General features: G+C 41.1%; 1 long non-coding RNA gene across 1 annotated transcript in view; it reads left to right on the top strand.

The window, feature by feature from the left end:
* The window catches only part of LOC122439653, a 141,489-nt gene that overhangs the window by 83,700 nt on the left and 40,566 nt on the right, over positions 1–17,223 (top strand). Inside the window, exon 3 of the long non-coding RNA XR_006268955.1 lies at positions 10,943–10,988. This is a non-coding gene — a long non-coding RNA (uncharacterized LOC122439653). The remainder of the gene's footprint in view (positions 1–10,942; positions 10,989–17,223) is intronic.

The following is a 17,223-nucleotide window of genomic DNA, read 5'->3' as shown; positions in this document are numbered from 1 at the left end:
CACACGTGAGTAAGCAACAGGGCCCAAAGTGGAGTTCAAATACAGTCCTCCTTCATCTTAAGAAGGTGCCCTTTCCTTCTGCCCCACTGTTCACCTGAGCCCCATTCCCCTAAAGCACTGGTCCACGGACTTGGCTTCCTACCAATCCTGACGCTTGGCTGCAACCTACCATATAGCACAGGGAACTATATTCAGTATCTTGTAATAATCCATAATGGAAACGAATCTGGAAAAGAATAGGTATGTATGTTTAACTGAATCACTTCAGTGTGCGCCTGAAACATTGTAAACCAACTATACTTCAATGCTTTGTGTGATAATCTGTAGGTCCTCCATCTTTAAATCTCGCAGTTAACAGTCAGCTTTATGTGGTTGTGCTCATCTACCCCACTAGACTATCTAAACTCCTGGACGATTGCTACCATAGCCTTGTATCTGGTGCAGTACATTGTATACAGTGAGCATACAGTTAGTTGTTGTGATCACACAACCAATTCTAAGTTGTTTCACTTAGACAGACCATATAATGTATATTTGATATATCTGATCTGAAATACATTGATTGCCAGATATTTCTCCAGAAAAGATGATTGTATTTGGGATCAGTAGATAGTTGCAGTTTAGGGTTTGCAAACATAGAGAGCCATATGCAAGTACCTGCACAGCAAGGGAAGAACGCTTTTATAGTGGGAAAAGGAAAGTGGGAGGCTGTAGTACACAAACAGTTCATGGTTTTTCTCTGGCTGAGTCCTTGCCAGGAAGGGAATCTTTCTTCTTCCTGTTCAGTTCAGTTCATCACTCAGTTGTGTCTGACTCTGCGACCTCATGGACTGCAGCACGCCAGGCTTCCCTGTCCATCGCCAACTCCTGGAGCTTACTCAAACTCATGTCCATCGAGCTAGTGACGCCATCCAACCATCTTATCCTCTGTCGTCCCCTTCTCCCGCCTTCAATCTTTCCCAGCATCAGGGTCTTGGGCTCTGCTATAGTCACGGGGCATGAGAGCGCCCCTTCTGGTCTCCTATTTCTATCTCGTGGAGGTTTCTGTTTAACTTTTTACAGTTGACATCAAACACAATTGAAAAAGTCCATCTTCGGGGTAGCCTGGAAATGAATGACTGCCCTCCAAGAGAAGCACTGGAAAAGAGAGTTTCTAGTCCAGTATTTTACAGGTTCAAGGAATAGATTCTCAGTTTTCCTCATCTTTTATTGAAAGGCTGAAGATCTCTAGGATCCCAGGAGAGCTACAACTTGAGTCTTAGGAAGGGTAGGAGGCCCCGTTCTCATCTCGCTGTCTTCCTCATGGTTCTTTCTGTATCTTTCCCAATGTCCTATCTTTTCTAAAAAAAAAAAAAAACTTCTTTCCTTTGCTTACTTAGTCATCTAGCCCTGGGCCCCAGATGGCCATTCCTGGCTTGACTCTGCACAACCCTCCAGTTTAGTAGACCACAGTTAACTGACCACAGTCTCTAGGCTACTCAGGTCCCAGTTTTCAGGAGAGCAGCCTGATTGGCCTGGCTCTTCTCTTCTTGCCAGACTGATGTTACAGGATGTCAGTGGGTGGCTGTGCTTATGTCAGGCTTCCACCCCTGGACCAATCAAATGTGACTAGGGATTGAGACCATGTGGTAGGGAATCCAGTCCAGCTGCCTCCGCAGGGCTCTGGCAGAGAACAGATTCCCCAAGGGAAAGATGTGGGTAGACTAAGGGAAGAAATTCGGGATTGAATCAAGTAATGAGCAATTAAGTACCTGGGAGATATTTAAAGAAGTTAAGATTTAGGGAGGACTTGAGACCCTCCTTTAATTGTGTGAGTTATCCCATGGATGAAAAGATCTATTTTTTCCTGCTTGATTCCACAGAGCATAGCCAGAATCAATAAGTGGGAGTCAAAGTGAGGTGCTCAGCATATTAGAAAAAACAAACTCTAATAGTAATGATCTCTAACTAAGCTACCTCTTGAGGTCACGAGTTTCCTCTGTGGGAAGTGTTTGAATAGAACGTGGATGAATTCTTTTGATGGGGCCTTGGTGCATTTGGAAAGGTCTGGATCAGACAACCTTGAAAAGTTTTTTCCAACATTTATGATTCCAAGGACTTACTTTTAAGGGTTTCTTCTTAACCACATTCACAAAACATCTAGGCAAACACATGTGCACCTCTGAGTTCAACACCTGGCGTGAGGCATTTGCACCATTGAGGAGTACTTTCTGATTTGTGTCTCCCAATTTGACTGCAGTTTTATCGGAGGCTACTTAGCCATCTGGCTGCTGCTACCTCCTGTCTCCTGGAGTGCTCATAGCTTTCAGCTAGGCTTGGTAGTCTCAGGCTCATTTCATTTTCTAAACAGCTAAGCAATTATAATACAGGAAGCGAGAGTGAGGCTGACAACAAAGCTACCCTATTTGTAGTGAGAGCTGGGAAAAAAGCTTGACTGCTTGGAAAGGATCTACTAGTGATTTTGAATCACCGAACTCATTGCTAACTAACATTGTAATTAGAGTTAAACCACGAAAGCCAAGATTTAGGAGACCATCTGGTCTGCTGTTTGGAGAGGGGGAAAGAACATTCTAACCTTGGAGAGTGGAGTTGCTGGGGCTCCTGCACATGACCTTGTACTTTACTTGACTTCTTTCTATTTCAATCTCCTCTGTGATGGATGGCAAATGCTGCGATGAGAAAACACAGATGTTTTCCAAGACCTTGACAGAATGGGCTCCCTCCATTCTCTGGCTGAAATCCAGTAGCACCAGATCTGTGGACATTTACCGGGGGCCTGTTACCTGCAGGAGACTGGGTTAATTCCTGTAGATTAAAAGCATATAGCATCTTCCCTTCAAGAGACTAGAATCTAACTGGAGGGAAAAATATAAATTCTTGAACAGTTGAATGACAAGTACAGAAAAGTCAAAGTACAGGGACCCTGGTGATGATGAGAGTTTTGAAGGATGGAGGGATGTTGTGGCTCACAGTGACCCATGGACACTTATTCTAGAGGTGTTAGCTGGGGCTTATGGACTTGATTAGGTGAAAGGGGCATTCAAGATAAGTGGAGCCGTTATGAACAGGGCAAGATGCTGAAAAGCCAAGGCTCATTCAGAGGGCCACATCAGTTAAAAAAGAGCACTCACGCAGGATGTTGGGTTTAGCATTCTTTGCTAGTAGACAGGGAACTAAATGATTCTATTTTATATGCTCAGCATGCGGATCCAGCACTCTTTTTGTAAACTTTGAAAGCAGCGTTTCAAAGACAGTTCTGTTCTGTGTTACTGCCTTTGACCTTGAGTTATAAACTTGCATCATTTATGCTAATTTCCCTGACATTACCATTCCTGAGCCTTTTCTCTTGAGCCAAGAACCTGCCTCTCTCTTATACCCACCTGTGGGGCCTAGCTTTGACCTTGGGAATTATAAGGAAAAAGGTATCACCTCTTTTCTATACCCTGGTCATTTTGGTATTTGAAGTCAGCTATTATACCTCCGCTGAATTTTGTCTCTTCTGAGTTAATCACTTCTAATTTCCTTCTTCATTCCTCAGAACATGGCCCTCACCATTCTGGGTACCCATATTTGACACAAGCTACTGTATATATCAGTTTTTTGCAGTTTTATACCTTGTATTAAGATAATTGGAGGTAGGGATGACCTACATCTTTGATGACAGCCTTCAATAAATGCAGTCACTTCTTTTGGGAGGATCTCTTAGTCTGTTGAAATTCTGTGAGCTGTAACCTTCTCTGGGGATACTGAAGCGTCTCTCTCAGAGATACATCTGTGTCAAAGAAAGCCTTGAAGAAATAGCTCCCTATTTCCTGTACCTTTCTTTTTTCACTGTCCGTCTATATACTGTAGAAAGGACACACTTGCAAAGAGAGCACACATTTCTATTCAGTTTGCAATGCATGAAGCCTCACTGAACATTTGCTCTCTAGGTAATCTTTACTTTTTTAATTGGCATTTGTTTATGAAATTATTCAGGCAGTTAGATCATTTGTTCATTTGCTTATTCACTGAGTACCATCCATAACAGACGTGTGCCACAGATGTGGATTCAGAGTTGAGTGTGTCCTCAAGGAGATTGCAGGTGAATGGGGATAGATTCTAAGGTGAGTGGATATAGTTCAGAGGGATCAATACTAAAATGGGTAGAGCAGGGACACAAAGCAAGGAATCATGAAGTGGGCAGTGCTGGGGGAGGTGGAGGGAACTTTATGACCAGAGACCGTAGTGACTAGATCATGTGTTTCTTGAGATCCCCCAAATTCCCCAAATTGGGAATTTGGGACAGTGCTTTGTTCATCTGTTTTGGCCTCTGCTCCTAGCATAGTGCTTGGCATTATAAATGCCCAATAAATATTTATGGAATAAGCTGAATGAGCTGCCGTCGTTCATCACAGTCAGAGCAGCTCTTCTCTGAAGTTGCATTCAGTAAGCAAAAGGTTGAAGAGAAAGAACCCAAAGAGAATGCCCAGAGTTGCTTGGATTTTTGCCAAGAGCATACAGAAAGAGCCCACCAAGTTGAGTTATTCAGCATGAAAAATGCCATCTCTCCCAATAGCTCAGTGTTTCAACTTGAGCTCTTTCCCCTCTGCTGGGAACTCTTGTTGGGGTTCTGGAGACCATCTATTTCCCAGCATTTGGCCTTGGGGAAAGGAGAGTGGATGTCCCCATTTCTGTGAAATTCTTCCATTGTCTCTCCCCATGGTAGGTTCTCCTCCTACATTCCAAGGCCTCAAACTCTCACCTTGCTGGGTGATATGCCCATCAAAAGGCTCAGGCTCCACCTACTCGATGAATTATCAACTCTTTGTGGTATTTGCAAATTATACAACCACTAGGCAAATGCCCTTCACCCTACAGAGTTTGCATCTTGTGCTCCAAAAATGATTATTCAGAATACTTATTGAAATGTTTTCGAAATTTACATTATTCCATTAATCCTTCTTTGAGATAGTTAGGGAAGGTGTCCTCGCTCTAATTTATACAGAAGAGCCTATGAAGAGCTGAGTTTTCTTAAGATCAAGCTGTTGTTAAGAGTGGAAACTCAAACTCAGGGCTTTAGTTGATATAATTTTTTTAAAAATAAATATTCTCTTGATTGTAAAAGTTAGATAGGTTCCCTGTAGAAAGTCTGGATGAAAGAAGAAAAGTGGAACCATGACACAGAGATAGTTGCTGTTAACAGCTTGAATTTTTTTTGGCTCCTTTTTATTTCTTGCCCAGATAAGTTGCAATTACATACATATATGTATTTTTATTGATATTGAAATCCTATTATACCTGCCATTTTATAGCCTGTCTTTTTATTGAGATATAATTGACATATAACATTAATTTCAGGTATGCAACATAATGATTCAACATATGAATGTATTGTGAAATGGTCACCATGATAAGTCTAGTTAATATCCATCACTATTTATAGTTATAATTTTTTTCCTTGAGATGAGATCTTTTAAGATCTACTCTCTTAGGAAATTTCAAATATTCCATACAATGTTATTAATAATAGTCACCATGGTGTACATATATCTCCAGGACTTATTGATTTTACCTTGACCACCTTCACCAATTTAGCTTATTCCTCACCCCCACCTCTGGCCACCCCCAGGATGTTCTCTGTATCTAAATTTACATTTATTTACTTGTGGTTTATTTTTTAAAAGTTTTTGTATATTGCATGTAAGTGAGATCTTATGGTATTTGTCTTTCTCTGACTTATTTTACTGTAACCTGCCTTTTACTGATTATAATGTCGTTCATTTATTCAACATGAATTTATGGACATTTCCTACATGCCAGGTGTGGACTAAGTCCTATAGCCAGGTGGGGAGACTGGCATTCAGCAATCATAGGAATAAATGCAGAATCAGAAACGGTGAGAAGTGACAGGGAGAAAAGGTACAATACTGGGAGGCAAGAAACAAGAGGACCTGACAAAACTGAGGTTTAGGGAAAAGGATTCTGGGGAAGTGGCATTCCAAACAGTCTTCTATGGTGATGATGTCTTTGCCAGAAAAAAGAGTGGGACGTGGTACAGGCAGCTTCCAATCACAGTGATTGGACTGCAGATCCAGAGCCAACAAGCGCTGTCTAGAGCTGTGAGGCTGAAAGAGGGCCCCAGTGATCAGAGCGAGGTGAGCAAGGGGGAGGAGGCTGCCGGGTGAAGTTAGAGAGGGAGGCAGGCCTGTATCCCAGGACCATACAGAGGGCCTTCATCCTAATAACCGGTGAGGGCTGTGAAGGACTTTACAGGGGAGTGACGTTTTCTGCTTCACCAAGAAAAGATCACATAAGCTGAACTAAGGAGTATGGATGGGGGAGAGAGGAGGAGGAATTTATTTAAATATTCTGTAACACAGTTTTTAAAGGCAGCAGATTATTCATATACTCAGTATGCCTTATTTTAAAGAATTCATTGGTTTGGTGTTGTTTTGGTTATAATTTTCAAAGTAATGAATGTCCCTGCAGACAAGTTATTTTGCATAGCAACGATGATTGCCTTAGATGAAATCCCTAGAGGCAGAATTGCTGGCTCAGAGGGCATGCACAACCTTAAGGCCATTTTTCCATATTGCCAAGTTACCCTCTGCAAAGGCTGTGTAAATTTCAGTTCCCCCAGGCTGGGAATAAATGTACTGATTTCCATACACCCTTGCCAACTCTGACTATAATTTTTTTTAAAAAAGTCTGTGTCTTGATAGGCTAGAAGCAACATCTCATGTTTTAATTTCTATTTCTTTGATTACCAGCATGAGAGAACATTTTTCATAAGCGTATGGGTCATGTATAGTTCTCCTGGAATTGCTCCTGATCCCATATATTTATATTTCTGGATCAGAGATCCTTCCAGCATGTCTCCCACCTTTTTAAGATGTCTTATAGAAATTTCACAAGATTTCCTGGGCAGGCCGACTCTAGTTCCAGGAAGACCATCTTCAAGATTCAAAGTTGCTGATGGACAAAAGTGACCATCCTGTGAGTAGGGACGCAGGCATTTTTATTCATCACAGAGACTTGTACAAGAAAAGGGAAAAATAAATAAATTAAAGAGATCCTAGTGATAGAAATGCTCTTCCTTCCGCTGATATATAAGATAACTGTGAGCTTTAAACGTTTAACTGTTTAGTTGATGCTATAATGTGAGCCAGGATGCAGTTTAAAAATTTCTAGTGCTGCAATAAAAAAATAAAAAGGAACTGGTGAAATTAATTTGAATAACATTTTGTTTAATCCAATATATTTAAAATGTTTTTTGTTGTTTGGGGCTTCCCTGGTGGCTCAGTGGTAAAGAACCCACCTACCAATGCAGGAGATGTGGGTTTGATCCCTGGGTTGGGAAGATCCCCAGGAGAAGGAAATGGCAACCCACTCCAGTATTCTTGCCTGGGGAATCCCGTAGACCAAGAAGCCTGGCGGGCTACAGTCCCTGGGGGTCACAAAATAGTCGGACATGACCTTTAATCCAATATATTTAAAACATATCAACAGGTAATCACTATAGAAATTATGAAGGGCTATTTTATATTCTTTTTTCATACTATGCCTTTGAATTTCAGTGTGTGTGTTGCATTTACGGCACATCTCAGACTGGGCTAGTTTATTTCAAGGTCTCTAGTCACCTGTGGTCAGTGGCTTCCATATTGGACAGCATGAGTCTGGATGGTAACCGGAAGGCTCACAGTAAGAATCACTGCTTTGTAGGATTCGAGAGCTGGAGAGGAGTGTCCTGTGTGGTGAGCCAGTGTTCACTAGAGACGCTGAAGGGAGGAGTTCCTTTATCAGGGTCATGTGGCTGAGGAGTGGTGTGGGGAGGAATTGGACACAGGGTCCTCCAGTACAGCTAGCAGTAAAGCTCACCCCACTTCTGGATTATTGTGAGGTCATGAGGTGCAGGCCTCTTAAACTCTGCTCGGGTGGTAAAGGCTGTGTCCTGGTTATGATTTTTTGCCATACATGACACAGTGGATACATTTATTAAAAAATAGTTTTGGCCCCAGAAAACAGAGGAGGGATGAGCATAGGAGAGAGGAGATTTTCTTGGAAAAAACGTTCTACTGTGTTCAGCTGAGCCCTTGAATGCTGGTCTTAAGGATGTTTCTGCTCTTGCAGATGAATGGATTCTGGTTCACCTTTAGGGACGCTTTAGGGATGCAGTGAATGGCCAGCAGGTGGTGCCAGAGACAGTTGGTAACCGTGGAAAGTGCTGACTGTCCAAGGCTTCCACAGTTGGGACCGCTGGCTACAGATCAGCGTTTGGGGCTCAGATGCTGATTCGATGGGAAACTGGATGTGGAAATGTACTTCATCCTTTTTATATGGAAAATGGGTAACTGAAAAATTCATTCTTATTGTCTAAAATTAGCAGAACTATACTTTTCATAAATACTTTTATACTTTTAGTAAATATTTATCAAAAGCCAGTTTTAGACCCGGCCAGGAAAAACAGAAAAAACCTGCAAGGAGATAATTCCAAAGGCTTGATAGAAAAAAAGACTATAAAGTATCTCATTGATATATTCTATATTGATTACATGTTGATATGATAACACCTAGAGTGAACAATATTAAGAGAGTTGAAACAAAAGGTAGAGAAGTACTTCAAGGTGATCAAACCAGTAACTCCTAAAGGAAATCAACTGATAGCTTACCATGAACGAGGATTCGTGATCTCCAGAGAAGAAGATTTAGCTTCAGGACCAGGGACCAGCCTTGATCACTCAAGAGCTTTTGTGTAGCAGAGTTTTATTAAAGTATGAAAAGGTACAGAGAAAGCTTCTGACATAGACATCAGAAGGGGGATGGAGAGTGTCCCCTTGCTAGTCTTAGCAATGGAGTTATATACTTTTGTCACTCAGTCATGTCCGACTCTTTGTGACCCCATGGACTGTAGCCCACTAGGCTCCTTCGTTCATGGGACTTTCCAGGCAAGAATACTGGAGTGGGTTGCCATTTTCTTCTCCAGGAGATCTTCCCAACCCAGGGATTGAACCCGGGTCTCACGCATTTGCAGGCAGACGCTTTACCATCTAAGCCACCAGGGAAGTCCCAAATTGGTTATTACAATAAGTCAAAAGAATGTCTCAAGATTGTAAAGATCTTACGAGACCCAGTCCCATAATTTACATTTTAAGATAACAGGATTAGTCAGAAGGCTTTCAAGAAGGAGAAACTGTCCTCAAGCAGGACACATTGTTGTTATATAATCCTTAGTACAGAATTTAAACAGAGTTGTTTGTTGTATAATCATCAGGGCTTGAAGAAAAACGTTTTATGTGACTAAGGCTAAGGAATGTAGAGAAAAAAGAGGTTTGTCCTTTCTTCCTCCTTGAGAATTCCAGACCCCTATCTCTTCCTTGAGAGCCCCAGACCCCTTTTTCCTCCTCCTCCTCCTCGACCCTGGACTTCTTATCAACCTGCCTAGGAATTGACTCTCTCACAACCTTGAATATTCACTAGAAGGATTGATGCTGAAGCTGAAGATTCAGTCCTTTGGCCACCTGACGTGAAGATCTGACTCATTGGAAAAGACCCTGATGTTGGGAAAGATTGAGGGCAGGAGGAGAAGGGAGCAGCAGAGGTTGAGATGGTTAGATGACATCACCAACTCAATGAACATGAACTTGAGCAAACTCCGGGAGGTAGTGGAGGACAGGGCAGCCTGGTGGGCTCCATGGGATTGCAAAGAGTCTGATACAACTTAGTGACTGAGCAACAACAGAGAAGTGCTTTGCAGAAGGAAGGATGTGAAGTAAGAATAATAACTTTTCCCCCTGAGACAGAACTCAGGGACAGAACTTTAGTCAGTAGTCCAGAATGCCATGGGAGAGATTCTCAAGGGAAGTGAGAGAGTCAAGAAAACTTAGATCTAAGGTGAAAGAGACCACAAATACTTTGAAATCTAACCCCTACTTCCCACAGTTGTTACTGGAAGCGCTTTCTCAGAATTCCTACTGGGAATGCTTGTCCCTGAAGTGTGAGAGGAGAAGCCTGAGTGGGTCAGGTTCACAGAAACCCGGCTTTGTAGGGTTTGTTAACTCACAGAATATCAGCAGGCAGCCCCAGGCTGAATCGAGAACACATGTGTGTTGCGTGACTTGCACAATGTTTTTAAAAATTTCCCAGTTATTTGTTAATATGTAAAATTTGGATTTATTGCTGAAATAGCCAGATTTTCAACTAGTACTAGCTTTTTTCGGTCAGGACACATGTCTCTCTGCTTCCTTGCTTTCAGTTTCTCTCTTGACCTTGTGGGCATCCATGTTTAGGACCTTTAACTTGAAAGAGAAACAACATTTTACCTCTGTTCTCTGTTTTGGCTGGATCTGAGAATTGAGTTGACATAACAAGATTAACAGGAGAAAACATACGGATGTATTCAATTCAAGTTTTATATGACAAGGGAGCCCTTATAAGAAAGTGAAGACTCAAAGAAGTGGCAAAACTGGAGTGTTTTTGTGCTAATTTGAACAAAGAGTGGCGATTGTGGAAAAATAAACTGTGTGGAGAGGCTGAAGGAAGATAAGAATTATTTTAACAAAGTCTGTAGAGAATTCTCTCAGCTATGATTCCCTGCTGAAAAAATGTTTCTTTTCTCCTGGTACAGGGAGGGTATCTTTCACATGTGAGTTTTTATCGCCTGTTCTCAGGAAGAAAAGTGGAGATTAGAATGTCCTACTTGCACCAGCTTTTTATTTTTTATTTTTTATTTATTTATTTATTTTTGCACCAGCTTTTTAAAGTGCCTTAAGATCAAAATAATCCTTATGCCAAAGTGGCACATTTTTGAGTGGCATGTTCTGCCACCCTTTAAGCTGAACTGCTCCATCTCATTAAGATTTCCATGGTCTACCATGGAGAAAAAAGCGGGAATCATTTCTTTAAATGTCTGGGATAAAAAGAAAGTACCTTTTGTTTTAACTCTTAATATTTTTCACTCTAGGTATTATCTTATCAACATGTAATCAACAATGAAAGGCACCAATGAGGTATGTTATATTCTTTTTCTCCATCATCCCCCCTATTGGAGATCTTAGTAGGGAGAAAATATGTAGCTGAAGGCAAAGAGAGTGAAGTGGCAGAGACTTAGAGGAAAGAATAAACCTTCCAAAGAACAGAAACAAAATTCAGGAGACAATTTATCCTGGATAAGAGAAAAAAAAAGAGAGCATCATTTCTTTAAGTCTTCTGAATAAAAAGAAAAAATTTGCAACCAGAATTATTGATTGGAAGCAGGAAAAGTAGAATCTACACTGTAGAAAATTTAATCAGAAGTGAGACACATTTTAGAAAGTTCTCCCGAATGTATGGAAAGGTGATAAGGAGGAAAAGGGAGGGGAGATCTAAAGTCAGAACTCACAGGTTAACCTACAAATAATAATTTTTGAAGGAAGTTGTAGAGTCAACAGATTATATGCAGTGATTGAAGGCATAATAGAAGAAAATCTGCCCAAAAGAAAATATTCTTGAATGGAAAGTGAGTGTTTCATGGGTTTTTCAGGCATACCTTAAATAGAACCTATGCCAAGACAAATCCTGGTAAGAAATTTAAAATTTCAGGGATGAATAGACAGTTCTACAAGCCTTCAAATAGAAAATTAGAGAAAACAAAATAAGTTTCTTTAAAAGGACATAAATCAAGTTATTTCAGTTTTCTCTGTGTAAATAACTAATATCAGAAGAACACAGGTAGGACCTATAGGGTTCCAAGAGAATGCAGCTAAGACCCAAGAATTTTATATCCAGAGAAGATGGTATTCTTTGACCAAGGGATCCAAAGGATGTGCAAAAATTTCAGAAAATATACCTTCCAAATAACTCCATTTATGCAAAATAACTGTTTCATGTGATAAATAATTAAAACAGAAACTAACAAATGAGAAAATTGCAGAAAGAAACAAAAATGGCAACAGCACAGCAACTAGCTAAAGAATTAGCTAAGTGAACAAAATATGAACAAGGAGAAAAAGAATGACCAAGCTCATTATTATCACTTATAACAGCTATTTGAATACCCTAAAAGCCTTTGGGATGGAGGGATAACTTGTGTATCTACAACAATTTGTTCATAAAGTGACTTTTAATTACCTTAAAATGTCTAACTTAGCAACTGCTCTGGGATTCTAAACAAAGCATCCAAACTGAGTTCTCAATGACAGAATAATGCTAAAGGGACCCATTCAAGGACTTTCTCCCCTTGGTGATTATTTCAGAATTGACTCTTTTCTCTTATACTCCACACATTCGTATCTGCAGCACCTGTCCATCACAGAGGTACTAAACTAGTTTAAATGAAGATGGCTCCCATCCCTTTGGCAGAATTAAATCAGAAGACTCAAGAACAAGCAGTGGCAGTGTTACATTTTTATTTATTTAAACATCTTTCTTGCCACCATAAAAAGTGAGTGAAGTCACTCAGTCGTGTCTGACTCTTTGCAACCCCATGGCCTGTAGCCTACCAGGCTCCTCTGTCCAAGGAATTTTCCAGGAAAGAGTACTGGAGTGGGTTGCTATTGCCTTCTCCAGGGAATCTTCCTGACCCAGGGATCAAACCTGGGTCTCCCGCATTGCAGGCAGACACTTTACCATCTGAGCCACCAGGGAAGCCGCATGGAAAGTGATAATTGTGCAATAAGAGATGTACATTGTCTTCTGCTTTTACTAAGGTAAATGTTTCCACTGGGCATTGAACTATAAATTCCCACATCAGGACTTCAGCAGGAACCATACTGCACTAAATATTTCCACGATGGATGTCACCCGACTCAGTGGGTTTTTATTTTCCTTTTCACTCATGATTAACAACGTGCTGGCTCAGCAGTGCCCGCACCTGGTCTGCACTTTTCTCGTGTTCGTGAGACTTGAATGAGTCCTGACACCAGCCAGCGGTTTTCCTTTTCTCTTTTCCTTCTTCCTCCTTCCCCTCCCCTCCCTTCCCCTTTCCTTCTCCTCTTTTTTCTTTTTAGAGAAGAACACAAATGCATCCATTTTGAACAGTGTCTTAAATCAATTTTCTTTTTGCTCATTGCAAAGTCACAGAATCCTGGATAGTTAGATTTGAAAGAGATCTTGGAGCTGATCCACTTTAATGCCCCAGCTGGAGAAGAAATGTCCTCTAGAGTATCTAAACAGTGGTTGTGTAGTCTTTCCTTATTCTTTTGCAGGGCCAGGTCCCACCTCAGGTTGGGACAAGTTCACTTCTGAGAATCTTCTCCCAGTCCTTGGAAGCAACTGACCCTAGCTTCCTTAGCAGGGTCTTCTGAATCTGAAAGGGGTGGTTTTGTCCTCCCAAGTAATGAAGGTCACCATCCCCTTTATAGTTAAGGATACTTTCTTATTCAAAATGTACATACTTTGACAAGCATGTGGTTTGAATGCACACAGTGAGCTTCAAAAGCATTTTTTTTGGTGATGCTTTCTGCTTGGATAATGACTGTATTGCAGGAAGATCTTAGCATATAAACTGAAAAATACATGATGAGACCCAAGGACACATGGGTGGGTACATGGGTAAGACCTCTCTCTAGAGGCTTTCCCTCTCCCCAGGAGTACGGTTACTTAGTAACTTAGTATAGTTACTAAGAGTTTGGTTCTCTGGTCAGGCTACTGAGTTAAATCCCATCCCTACCCCTCAATAGTTCTGTGACTTTGGCAAGTCCCTACCACATGGACTTGTTAAACAGATTAAGTAAGATAATGTATGTAAAATGCTTAATGTATTTCCTGGCACATATGAACACTGTTGTGTTAGTTGTTTTTAGTATAGCCATTACTATTGCTATCGGGTTTCCCTGGTGGCTCTGATGGTAAAGAATATGCCTGCAATGCAGTAGACCCCACTTCAATCCCTGGGTTGGGAATATCCCCTGGAGAAGGGAATGGGTACCCACTCCAGTATTCTTGCCTGGAGAATCCAAAGGACAGAGGAGCCTGGTGGGTTATAGTCCATGGGGTCACAGAGTCAGATACAACTGAGAGGCTCACACTTGAATGCCTGGGGTTCTTCCACTAAACTGTATTTTATGTGCAGAAGTTCTGATTCAGTAGGTACAGACTGGGTCTTGGATGTCTGCCTCTGTAGCAAGTTCGCTGGGTGATTCTGATCCAGGTGGTTTGTAGGTCACATTTTGATAAATAGTGAGTTGAAGAAATCCATTGCCTTTAGGACGTAAAAGTTTTAGGGGCTTAGGAAGCCACCAGGCCAAGTAAGCGGCTATCACTCTTACCAGTTTGTTAAGAAGTATTCATTCAGCAAACGGCTCTGGAGAGCCTGATGTTCATGCCCTGCTCTCTTGCTGGTGAAATAGCGGTGAGACCACAGTTGGTACACTTAGAGAGCCCAGGGGCAGAGAAGACAAGCTCAGTATGGGTGCCACTGGTGATATATAAGAAAATTTTAGGTGATATGTGAATAAACACTTAAAAAAAATGTTAACTGTCGTGTATGACCTTCTCTTCTTGATATGGGATTCTGGGTTTCCACTTACAGTAGTGATAGAAAGTTTATTTATAAGGCAAAACAATTTCACTTAAAGGAGCAGGTTGTACATGTGAAAGTAGTACATGAATGTCTGAAGTTTAGGAAATACTGAATTTTGAGGGTTTTTTGGTAGGACAGGCATGCTGTATTCAGTGTGGTTCTTTAAATGGAGGAGAGGCCAGTAAACCCAGCCTGGGAGGGGAGAGGCAGGGCAGTGGTCTTTCTGCCTCTTCTCTTCCCATTCATCATGTCATAATTACCAGGAAAAGAGCACTTGTCTGTTAGGAGCTCTCACTCCTCTTGTTGCTTTTCCTGACTTACCTTCCTGAGTTTTCATAAGATGGGATGAATGTTGTCTTCATTAGACAGATGAGGAAATCATGGGCATAGAGCTTATGAGAAGAAGGATTTGAACCCAGGCAGCTCACTCTGACTTCTGCTTCCCAACTTGTATTCCTCCATCTTTTCCTAATAGAGATGAGAACAAGTGGTTATGATGAGGGTCTAGAGGAGATGTCTATGGGGTGTGTGTGTGTGTGTGTGTGTGTGTGTAAGTGAGGAGGCTTGGCAAAATATAATGGCCACATAATTATAATTTGTGGGGCTTGGTGAAAAATGACAAGGTGGGCTCCCTTGTTCAAAAATTATGAAGAATTTAAAGACTAATAGAATTTTAAACAAACATGGGGCCCTTCAGAGCTCAGGACTCTGCCCAAGTCACACACCTACCCACGCAGCCAGCCACAGAACTCGGTATAGAATGGGAAGGGGCTGAGCAGGAGACAAACAGGGATCCCGGGACCCTGCACCCTTTTCTCCCTTTTCTGATAACCGGCATGAGGAGCTGTTGGCATAAAGCAATTTCCTCCTGGTCTCTGTGCCCTTTGAGGAGAAGAAAACTTCCACAAACACTAAGTCAGATAGGGAAGGTTCCAATGCTCTGTGATGACTTCAGAGACCTTAACACAGCTCCCAATGTCAATATTCCTTCAACGGGTTCTGCAAATAAGAGTCTTATGGGTAATTACATTTTTAATAAAATACAGTTTGCAGATTGATAGTCAAATAGATTTCCTGTTCTGGAAGCTGAGCCTGCTTCCCGGTCCTGTCATCATACCCTCCTCACACTGCTCCTTTCTGGCAAATCTTTCAAAATTAGGGAAAGAGTTGTTCATTGACTTAAACCTTCAGATGCTCTCTGTTCCTGTGAATTCACTATGTGAAAGAGCTAAATGTTACGAAAATTGCCATTTATTGCCTCATATTCATAATGTGCCTGTTTAATGAAAGGAAGTAGGAAATGAATTATTTTTGGACTTCATTGGTGGCTGCAGACCTCAGTGATAAATAATAAGGTGCATGGAAGGTTTAAATGGAATTTTCATAGTAAAATGCACATAATACCTGGTTTTGTTAAGCAGCCTTGATACGTGAAAGCCTAGATTGATAAAATGTATTTCAAGAATCGTTATTTACTTTTCAAGATGATTTTTAGCCTTGCAGAAACATTTGGTATAGTTTTCTTTTAAAGAACTAGCTTGCTAGTGTTTGAAGTGAACTTCCATTTAAGAAGCAATCAGTTTGTACACAGTTGTTCAGGATGCCCTCTTTGTGCAGAGAGCACGGTACACCTGTCCTTCCCTGGAAGAGAGATAGCGTGCTTCTGAATTCTGTGTTGTTTTGTGTTCAGGACCGAGGGTGCCCTTGGCGTCCACCTTCAATTTCATTAATTCTGCATTGATGGATCCTATTATGAGCAGTCTCTAATCTGAACAAATATTCAGTTTTGTCAAATTAATGCCTGATTTTAAAATTTCCTTTTCACAAAATATGCAATCTCTGGAACAATAAGGAGCTTCTCTGATGAATCCTTCTGGCTGAATGGTGACTGTGAGAAGTGGATACACATTTACAGACATTAGAAGAGTGATACTCCATTTAGCAAGGATCTGTACTGGTTTCTTCATGGCCCTGAAGGGAAAAATATACATCTATCTGTAAACAGGATAATTGTCAGGTTCTTTAGATGCTTGTTCCCCACCTCATACAATGTCAGGCACATAGTAGGTGGGCAATAATGGATGAATACGTGGATGAGTAAAGAAAACACTTCTATGTGAACATTCCAGAGAGTAAGATGGTAACCATCCAATTATCTAGAACCTGAGTCAATAGAATTTCCAAACAATTAGTTATCTGTTGTATATATAAAGATGTGGTCATAAACATGCTCAAAGAACATCAAACAAAACTGGTCATGAGCTTAAAGTTCATTTAGTCCCACCTTGAGACAGGAATAAATGATGATGATGATAATTATGATGTAAACGCTATTTTTTGAGCATCTATTATTGTAGACACCTGTAGATGGTAAAGAATGTGCCTGCAGTGCAGGAGACCCAGGTTAGACTCTGGATTGGGAAGATCCCCTGGAGAAGGAAATGGCTATACACTCCCACTCCAGCATTCTTGCCTGGAGAATTCCATGGACAGAGGCGCCTGGTGGGCTATATTCCATGGGTAGTAAAGCATTGTTCACAACTGAGCTGCTCACACATACACATTGTAGACCCCGTATACATATTGCTTCATTTTAACTTCATAATAATAATGTTGTTGTTCAGTCGCTAAATCTTGTCTGACTCTTGTGATCCCATGGACTGCAGCACGCCAGGCTTCCCTGTCCTTCAATATGTCCCAGAGTTTGCTCAAACTCATGTCCATTGAGTAACTTTGCAAGCTAA

The sequence above is a fragment of the Cervus canadensis genome, chromosome 4 (assembly GCF_019320065.1).
Source record: "Cervus canadensis isolate Bull #8, Minnesota chromosome 4, ASM1932006v1, whole genome shotgun sequence".
Taxonomy (NCBI): Eukaryota; Metazoa; Chordata; class Mammalia; order Artiodactyla; family Cervidae; genus Cervus; species Cervus canadensis.
Note: the sequence above shows the minus strand (reverse complement) of the source record. Positions and strands in the feature narration are given on the sequence as shown.